The 10,395-nt window shown below is 44.0% G+C and overlaps 1 long non-coding RNA gene across 1 annotated transcript; it reads right to left on the bottom strand.

The window, feature by feature from the left end:
- Window positions 1-1,263: 1,263 nt before the first annotated feature.
- On the bottom strand, window positions 1,264-3,693 carry LOC132620356 (uncharacterized). The gene is made up of 3 exons (XR_009574814.1): window positions 3,390-3,693; window positions 2,459-2,512; window positions 1,264-1,834 (listed from the first exon to the last, which is right to left on the bottom strand). It is a non-coding gene; the product is annotated as an uncharacterized LOC132620356 (long non-coding RNA).
- Between the last annotated feature and the right edge of the window lie 6,702 nt (window positions 3,694-10,395).

Genomic DNA, 10,395 nt, shown 5'->3' on the forward strand with positions numbered 1-10,395 from the left:
CGCCCATTTTCTTTGGACGCTGTGTTCATGCCCACAGGTAGACAGGGAGGAGAGCTCAGTCTAGATCCGTAGTAGCTGTCAGCTGATTAGAAGCCCTCCATTGTCCCGGAGGTGCTTATGATTATTCTTTTGTATATATATAGCCAGGTATATGTATTTTGGGCACGACGGGGTCTTGTCCCGTCCCTATGTTCAGTACTCCAGTAGAGGCTCGTAGATACGCAGTGCGGGTTAGATGGTCTCACGAGATCGCTGTTGTATACATATATATATATATATATATATATATATATATATATATATATATATATATATATATATAGCTTAAGGGCACATGTATATAGAAGTATTTTATGTTTTCATATGAAATATGATTTTCCTACGCTATGAGTACAAAGATGATAAAAATGGCATAAAATGAGTAAGATGAGCGACAGAATTAGCGGTGCTCGGTGGTTAGCCCCGGGTACCCGCCGCGGCCCCTAGCTGGGTCGTGACAATAAGTACATGATGATGAGGTTACACCGTGCCTAGATGGTCGGGCATGACACCGCGAAAGCGGGAGGCTTATGATTATACCGTGCCTAGATGGCCGGGCATGACACCGCTAAGGCGGGCGACTTAAGATAACACCGCGCCTAGATGACCAGACATGACACCACTAGTTGGCGGCGTGTGATAGTTACCCGTACGCGGTTAACGATGATGGTATATTCGATATGTGTAACATGTGTTTTCCTTTAAAACTTAAGCTGGTTATATCTTCGCCTCATGCTTTATTATTTCTTTATTATGCTAGTATTGTTCATGCCTTACATACTCAGTACATTTTTTGTACTGACGTCCTTTTCTTTTTAGACGCTGTGTTCATGCCCACAGGTAGATAGGGAGACGGTGCAGACCCGTAGGAGCTTATCTTATCAGCGGATTCACAGGAACCCTACATTACTCCGGAGGTGCTACTTATGATCATAGTATTTTGTATATATATTTTGGGTATGACGGGCTCGTAGATACGTATGTGTGGGTAGTAGATGTCCCACGATGACTACATTATATTTTGTATATCATTTTTTTGGACGTGAGGGCTTATATATATGCATGTGTTGCCTTCGAGATTATATGTGTCCAGGATGAGTATGATGACTAGCATAATGAGTGGTGCTCGGTAGTCCGCTCCGGGCACCCATCATGGCCCCCTAGTCGGGTCGTGACAAAATGGATGAGGATGAATGTAATCTTTTTAATTCATAGCTTGTGGACTTACATAAAATGCAAACTAAAAGCAATGGAAACTAAGCTGTGCTGTCGACATGTCACGCCCAAAATATGGAGAAGCGCGACAGGCACCCAGTGCCACACTCGTCCGAGCGAACCATTCTAAATCTGCAACTCTAGAGGGGGAACCCTCAACTTAGGCTGATAGGGCCTATCTGCACACAGAAAATACCCACAAGCCGGCAAGGCCACAATTTGGATATACATAAACACTGGATACCTCATCTGAACTGGTCACACACACCCAAAACATATATATACAACTGAGCAAGCTGATAAGGCTTCTATGATCGTACAAAGTGAACAATACCAAAATAGACATATATAAGCTGGCAAGGCTATCACACTGACAAACTATATACATGACTCGTCTACAAGCTTCTAGAGAAAGCATAACTATATTATGGTCGGGACAGGGCCCCGGTCAACCCATCCAATTTGTAACCACAAAAGAAAGACTCCAAAAGACCTGACAACTCCGAAGAAATGGAGCTCACCAATCAGCTGATATCAAGTTCTACCTACTGGGGAGGTCTGCCAGTCTATCTATCTGTACCTGCAAGCATGAATACAGCGCCCCCGGCAAAAGGGACGTTAGTACGAAATAATGTACCGAGTATGTAAGGCAACAAATAACTGAAATTGAAACTGAACTAAGAACATAATAATATGGAGGCCAAAGAATGCCCTGAATATCTCACCTGAACCGTCTCATATGAAATACAATATAATAATATCATATATCTCACTGACCAAGTGGCCAGGCAACTGTAAAATCTCACTGACCTGTCAGTCAGGAAAATCTGTCTCACTGACCCGTCGGCCAGGCAATACTGTCTCACTGACCCGTCGGCCAGGCAATACTCTCTCACTGACCAAGTGGCTAGGCTAAATAAAATGTCTCACTGACCAAGTGGCCAGGCTAAAGAAATTATATGTCTATCATGTTGTATATCAGGTATAAGCTGAAATATATGAAGATGACGACATGTCTACTTCTAACTCTTGTACTAAAAATGAACCAAGGAGCGGATAGAAGTCCCTCGGAAGATACAATACCACATCTAGAAGCGTTACACCTCTATGACATCTCTAAACAATAGTTCTCTTTCTTTAAGATTCAACAAGCACTTACCGTCTACGGATCATGCCAAGAAAAAAAATGATAGCCATTACATACCTCAAGTCGCCAATATGAACCAACAATGAACTCTTCATAATGCTTACGCCAATCCTATAACAAGGGAATGCATATATGAATTTAGATAACGCTTGTATATCACTTATGTCTCGTTATCCGTTCTTATTAGTAGTCGCATTATTGCAATATAATTTCTTGTGCTCCGATTTCTGCTATTATCTGTTATTATGTGTTATTTCCTGTGCTTTGGTTATCCTGTGTCATCTGCTCTGATTTCTGCTATTATCGGTTATTTTCTGTGCTCTGATTATCCTGTATTATCTGTGTCGCTTGCATTATTTCATTTTCATATCGCTTTAAATCTCTTATCCGAATCTCTTAACCTTATCTAACCGTATCTGACTTCTTTTTATGCTTTTATTGAGCCGGGGGTCTTTCGGAAATAGCCATCCTACCTTGGTAGGAGTCAGGTCTGCGTACACTCTACCCTCCCCAGACCCTACGATGTGGGATTTCACTGGGTTGTTGTTGTTGTTGTATATCACGTATATCAAATGATAATTCGATTCTAAAATGAAACGGGCAGCACCTCCTTCATTTTATCTTAACTACCACACAATCGGCAACCAACAACAAAAACAAGGACTTCAATTTACTCCTTTCTAAAGTCAATCCATTAAGACACATGATTATACACCAAAACAGTTCTATATACGCTTCGTATCGATACTTATACCCTTTCATTCTTCATAAACATGTAGCATACAGTAACAACACAGCAACAACATCAACTACTATCCATTTGCAAGATTATTCCATCAATAACTCAATAATAACATGGTCCAAGACCGTCTACACTATAACAACAACAAATTATACGATTCCCCGCTATTAATTTCGTATTTCTCACCTCACACTTTAGCTATCACCTGAATGAATTTAAATATATATAGGAGAGAATAATTCTTACCTTATATGCCAAGAACTTATTTTCTTCCACCTTACTTCACTTCGACGAAATCTCCGATTTGCTATCATTTAGCTTCTGTTGGTGCCGTTTTTAAACTAACCAAAAATGAAGGATCTGGTTTATACATATATACCACCACTTGAACTGATTATGATCAAATTAGGTGTTGATTCCCTTTGTAAAAATAGTTTCATGACCAGCCCAAAATATGTTTCTATAGATGTGTATTCGCTCCACTCATTTTATCCTACTACTTGGTCCGTTTAATTTTGCGAATTTATTGGATTGTTGTGAAAAATCTGACCCTATTTCTCCCCCTCCATAATGAAGTGATAGGATTATATATATATATGGAGAGGTTGAAGTGGGTCCACACATTTAACGCTTCATAGTTATAAAGCATTCTTTTTCCAAAAACGTGTCCACTAACTAAATCTATACCTAACGATAGTCAGATATTTCTATATATATCATGATGCCACGTGGGCTTCCACTTATCCATTTTGTCTCCCACCATAATATGATAATTAATTACTTGTTCCAAATTTACTTAAATATCAACCGCTTTTAACACACCTCATATACTCATTATCATAATCATGTGGTAGAACTCTAGTCCATAGCTTCTTTATACATGCATCAAATATTATTTCGATTCACCGTCGGCACACTTGTTAATTAATCAATTATTTCGGGACCTCATCCTTTTATACATTGATCTCTTTATTTTGAAACTTGAATATGACCAAAATTCTCCGGTACAAGCTGTTCGAACCATAGCCCGAATTTAATTAACCTCTAATCTTCACGACACTTACTTATCACTTGTTAAGCATTACATAAACACTTATAATCTCAAAATAGTCTTGTCCTTCGAGCTTATGTCGGTTAACTTATGACAAATCCAACTTACAAAAGTACCGGATGTAACACTATATGTGGCTTGGCCAGTAATATTACATAAAAATTATCTCAGCTTAACTGCTTCTTCTCCACTCTTCTGCTGGCAACCCCAATGCTTCGAGTTTTATTTTTGGACTCGGTGTCAATGACTTGGCAGTCTCCATTAATTTTGCACCTTTTTCACTTTTTTTAATGATCCTTGCTTGAATTCTTTATCATGCCTTCATAACTTCCATCTTACTTCGTCACTGGAGGGTATTCCCGTGAGTGTTTTGAGTGTGAAGTATGAAGACTCAAACACTATTTTAAACCTTTTTAGTCTTTATCCACAATCCCCAGTGTTTGTCTCGAACACTGAATCCTTCTTCCGTTCATTTAAAGTAACACGCTTTACGTTGTTGCCTCATTAAAAATCTCGCCGAAAAAATCCATTTGGGATAAAAATAGATCTAAGGAAAAAAGAGTGCAGCATATTATTTACCCCGAATTTGGATAATCAATTAAATTTGTGGGTGAGGTATAGGATATGTGGTTATGCCTTGAATCCTTTTGATAGAGAAAAGAAATATATGAATGTATTATGAAGAAACAACTAATAATTGGTGGTTTGCTATAGACTTGTATGTTCACTAATATATTTGTGTTGCTTGATTGAAGAAATGTAATAGAGATGAACACAATGAATTCGGATTGGACACGATAATGAGAGAGATTGGTATGTATTTCTAGTACAAAAGAATGTTCTTGATGTTAAGGAGCCAACCTCTTAAAAGTGGGCAATGACCCTTATTTATAGTGTTGCCTAATGGGCTCCATACAATAAGAGAAAACTAAAAAATAAAGAAAACTCTGACTTGGATTAGGTTGGGTTAGGTTGGCCGTACGGTCTGACACCCATACGATTGGCAGTTGAGCGTGGCAGGACGTTATCGATGCGTGGCAATCGCGCAACGGATCTCTCGGACCAACGACCACGAATAAAAGGACTAACGGCCACGACCAAACGGACCAACGGCAATGACCAACTCGGCCATGAAGGAAACCGGACCAAATGATGCCCTACCTTGGCCTCGGTCCGGGCGTTCCTTCGGTTCGGAATGAAAGTCTTCATGCACGTTCTTGTCCCAATCTTCCCTCGGTTCCGGGTCTCACCGATTTAACGCATATCCGGTTTTTACCGTATACAGATAGTCCCCACACTTCCCGGATCGTAGATTTATCGGAGTAACGGGTAGTGGATGAATCAAGAAACCGATGACTCCATTTGCCCGTTGTTATCTTTTTATTTTTGGCGGGAACAGTTGCGTCACGTCCCATTTTCTTCGGCCACGTGTCTTATTCCGGATGGTCAACTCTGACAACCGCCGTAATGCACGTCGCTTCAGGTCATTCCCCATTAATTATGGGACACGTGGCTGCCCCTAGTTGGCCGGCGTCGGTAACCGTTCCATGCCCATGCCTATATAAGGCTCTTCACCTCTTCATTCAAATATTTTTATGATTCGTCTCTGTTCATCTTCACTCTTCGCTGCATTTCTTCATCTTCACCATATCTAATTTATCCTCCATATCAAGTTTGTTGCTGATTTACTGCTTATACCATGTGAAAGGAAGCAACTTTGCCACCATCTTTACTAGCTTCTCTTGCTTGAGTGTTGCCTCTTCTCACTCTGTCATTTCTTGAACCGTCTGTTCCCCTACTCTTTTTTAACTTCCTTTCTGAATCCACTCAACTTCCTCCTTTAATATTTTTCAAATGTCTGAAACCACTTCCTATGATATTCTCTCGGTTTCATCTCAAGGAACCGACCCTGCATCTCCAATTAAAGCAAAGAGCACCTTCGAGCCCACTGCCTCGGATATTATACTGACCAAGCGTAACTTCAACAAAGATCTTGAGGTCTAAAGACCTTCTTCGGTATCCGATAGGGGGTTTGATATGAGGCGATATCCCTCGTCCATTACTGAGGAAAAGCTCGATTTAGTCTGAGCTGATTGCGGGTGGGACACCCGTTCGGTTCAAATTTTTGCCCCCGGGCCATGTGAATCAGTCACTGACCACTGGAGAGGTTTTTTATATGTGTATACTTACCCTTTCACTCTCAAGCTCGACCCTCCGGTCGATCCGGTCATCTTGGACATGTGCCGGACCTATGACGTAACCTTGGCACAGATTGGTCCGATCGTTTGGAGGGTCGTGGCATGCCTCCGATTGTTGGCCAACAATGCTGGGAAGGAGCTCACACTGGCCCACTTGATACGCTTGTATTCCCCGAGGTTGTTCCGGGGTGGCGTAATAAAACTCGCTAAGCGTAGCCGGAATCCATTCTTCTCGAAAATGGACGAAGATAGAGACAGGGGCTGGTTGGAGCGATATGTCCGGGTGAGGACCTCGGACATCATTCCGGACAATTACACGCCTTTTCCGGAAACGTGGAACAACAAGCATAAGCCTGAACTCTAAGTAATTGCTTTTGTATCTTTTGTCAAACTTTGATCCCACTTTCTCTCCGCTTTTTTTATTTATATTAGCCAATGGATGGATTCCTCCGGTCGTCCAGAATCTGAACGAATGGGTCACTGCACTCCTTAGCCAGTATGTCCATGACGACCGGACGTGGGGCCACCTGTCACGCGGCTGATGGGTCGCCCAGAATCACGGTAATATTTTGCTTCTACCCGTGTTCACTGCATCTTCTACTATCCGTATTCATTGCGTCTTCGATTTTCAGGTTTGCCCAAGGGCTCGGTGGATCCCAGACCGGAGACGGTAGCCGAACCCACAACGTCGGCCCCCGAGTTCGATTCAGCAGGTGCATCTTGTATCCTTGCGGCTGCTACTGCCAAAAGACAAATGCCCTTGGACAAAGGGCAGAAACCAAAGAAACAGGCGAGGAGCGTCGTTAGGACCTTAAGGGACGAAGCCGAGCCCGAGATCCTCGTTCGGAGGATCAGTTAGGCCCCTTCCGTGGCCCCCATTCCGGAAGGGGTCGTCACTGTTTCACCCCTTCCTTCAGCCGGGGAAGGAGCCTCGGCTCCCGTATTATACTCAGGTGAGGAAGAAATTCATTTCCCAACTCCTCTAAGGTTGATTGAATTCATCGATATTTCAGGCGACGCTTCTTCCGAGGAGACCCCCCTACAAAGGACAAAGAAGATCTAGGGAGGCAGTTGCTGCCGAAGCCGGTCAAAGGACCGAACCGGTCGTGGAGACCGAAGTCCCCCTCGATGTTCATCCGGTGCCCGAGCCCGAGCCTGCTGCATCTTCGGAGATCCCTGCTTTTACTAAAGCTGCTGAAGTCCTTCCGAGTTCCCCAATTCAGCCCTCGAGATCGGATGAATTCGAAGACATGTTCTCGGATACTCCTCCGCAACCGGCGAAGCTGCTGGATTCGGTCATCTCCCGATTCCCCGGGCCACGAGGGTGGCTAGTCGGACCACCGAGTCCGGTGCTAGGGACAGCTTAGTCCGCACCTTCCCGGCACCAAGTGTGGAGCCGAGGAGGACAAGATCGGCTGTGATCACCGTTTCCGAGGATTGCAGCTTTCTTTCTCGCCCGGTGGGAGTGGCCAGCTATCTCAAGCCCCTGGTCTCGGACGCAGACAAGCGGAAGATGAACGGGGTCCCTTGGCAGTGCCTCATTAACAAGGGTATGCATGCGGGTAACCGGGTAAGTTTATCAGCCTTCTTTGCAGAATTCCACCGAGAGTTTTAGCCTTGTTTGCTCAAGTTTTTAACTTGCTTCATTTGCAGAGTGTGGTGCTTGTCAACGAGACTTTCATCCGTGCTCAGCAAGAGGTGAACGATCTTAAGGGCCAACTGGATGCCCAAGGTCGGGAGACAAAAATATTTCAGCACCTTCTGCGGGTGAAGGAGGATGAGTTGAGCTGAGCAGTTGCTCTCTCCAACCTCTAACCCGAGCTCGATGCAACAAAGGCTAAAAACCGTCGATTGAAGGGAGAGCTGGCCGAGATGGTCGAGTACTACCAGACTCTCGAAGTAGACAAGATCGGCCTTAGCCGGGATAATGCTCAATTTTCCTCGAGACTCGATGAGCTCGAAACCACCCTTTCTCAACTCCAGGGGGGAGCTGGATTCGGTGAAGTCTGATGCTACGAGCTTGGCCGAGAGGAATCGGCTGCTCGAATCTAAGAGTTCCCGGGATAAAAAGCGCGTGAGGGTTTTCGAGGAGAAGGCGGAGCAGAGGGCCCAGATATGCGATGATCTGAAAACTGAGCTTAAGGAGACGGCCGATGCTAATGACACCCTTAAGGCCGAGCTCGAGTCGGCCATCCGCATGCAAGATGTCCTCGGAGAGGCTCGGGATGTTGTGGCGGCAAAGTTAGCCCAGGCCGAGGCTGATTTGGAGGAAGCTCTGAAGAGCGTGGAGGCCGCCGAGGCTCATGCCACTATTGCTGCTGAGTACCAAAAATGGAAGTCTCGGAGGATCACCCTTGAGCAAGCTGAGCATGGCTTTACGGATCTTCCGGCCCTTATTCTCGAGGATAGAAGAATCGAGGAAGAGGCTAAGGGTGCCCTCGGGGATGACTCTGATGACTCCGAGCGGACAGTGTCTGAACACTCCGGCTCCAGCCATTCCGAATAGATTTAGGGCCTGTACTTAGCTTTTTACTTTTTTTTTGCCTTCGTAGGGGTCTCTGATGTAAAATCCTCTGTATAAATAGAACATGTGTTTTTCTTGACTCTTTTCTTTGAATTATTGTTTGTTATGACTTTCGCCCGAATTGTCGGTACGTTTAAATAGTCGTTATTTCTGACTATGCCTGAATATCGGCTTCTTACTTCATCCGGCACATTTTGTCCGAGAATTTTATTGAGGTTTTGCCCATGGGACTTATTTTATGCTTTGTGAATTCGGACGTTTCCGAATCACGATGGGCATTTTTAGGGCCGGAATTTTTTGGCTATTTTTATCTTTTAGGGCCGGTATTATTTGGACACCCGAATCTCAGCCTTAGCTAGATTTTGATGTAAAAGTCCCTATTCGTGGGATTAATGACTTTGGCTCGGTTCGCTATGACCTTGTTGCCTTCGTCGAATTTCGACCGTAGTGCCCGGTATAGGGTGTATGAATGAAATAGTGCCGGAATACGGCGGTTATCACCGGGGTGAATAATAGGAAGACATCTGAGATATCGTTTATCCAAACTTTCGATAATTTTTGCATTGCAAGTGTTTGTGTACATGAGAACGATTTTTTCCCTTCTGCTTTTGCCATAGCAAATACTAAATGGACACGATTCATTCTGATCATTTGGTCCTTAAATTGGAACCTAATGCAGAAACTCCGGTTCATGGTTTTGCCATAGCAAATGTTATGTGGACACGATTCGTTTTGATCGTTTGGTCCTTACATCGGAACCTAACATTGAAGGTCCGGTTTTTTTTTGTTGAGGGAGGCCTTCGGTTTCAGCTAACCGGGGTAAACTTCGGAGTGGGTGTGATAGTCCCCTAGCTCTTATCCGAGCTGCAAGATCGGGTGAGTGCTATTAAGTCCCCACTCGTTGGGTGTGATCCCGAGTTTTCGGGCGTCCGTCTTCGTTGAGTAACATGTTGTACTTGTTACCTCATTAAAAACCTTGTCGGAAAACCCGTTTTGGGACAAAACTGCACTAAGGAAAAAAGTGCAACACGAGTTTTCAGGCCTAAATTCTAACTCTATCCGACTCTCGGTTTTTCTGCAAAAGAGAAAGGTTAAATAGAAAACATGGGGAGTCCATACCTTAACAGTAGTATCTTTTCAAACGAGCCACGTTCCAATTGTTGCGCAACCGTTGGCCGTCCATGGACTCCAACTGATACGATCCTTTGCCCGTGATCCCGGTTATCTTATACGGACCTTCCCAGTTTGGACCTAGTTTCCCTTCGTTGGAATTTTTGGTGTTCAAGGTAACTTTTCGAAGCACCAAGTCCCCTACTTGGAAATATCGGAAATTGGCTCTTCGATTGTAGTACCTTTCCATTCTTTGTTTCTGGGCTGCAATACGGACTAACGCGTTTTCGCGAAGTTCATCCGTGAGGTCGAGTTTTACGGCCATGGCCTCCTCGTTTGACTCCTCGGTAGTATAGCTGAACCGGAGAG

Source organism: Lycium barbarum, chromosome 2, assembly GCF_019175385.1.
Source record: "Lycium barbarum isolate Lr01 chromosome 2, ASM1917538v2, whole genome shotgun sequence".
Lineage (NCBI taxonomy): Eukaryota > Viridiplantae > Streptophyta > Magnoliopsida > Solanales > Solanaceae > Lycium > Lycium barbarum.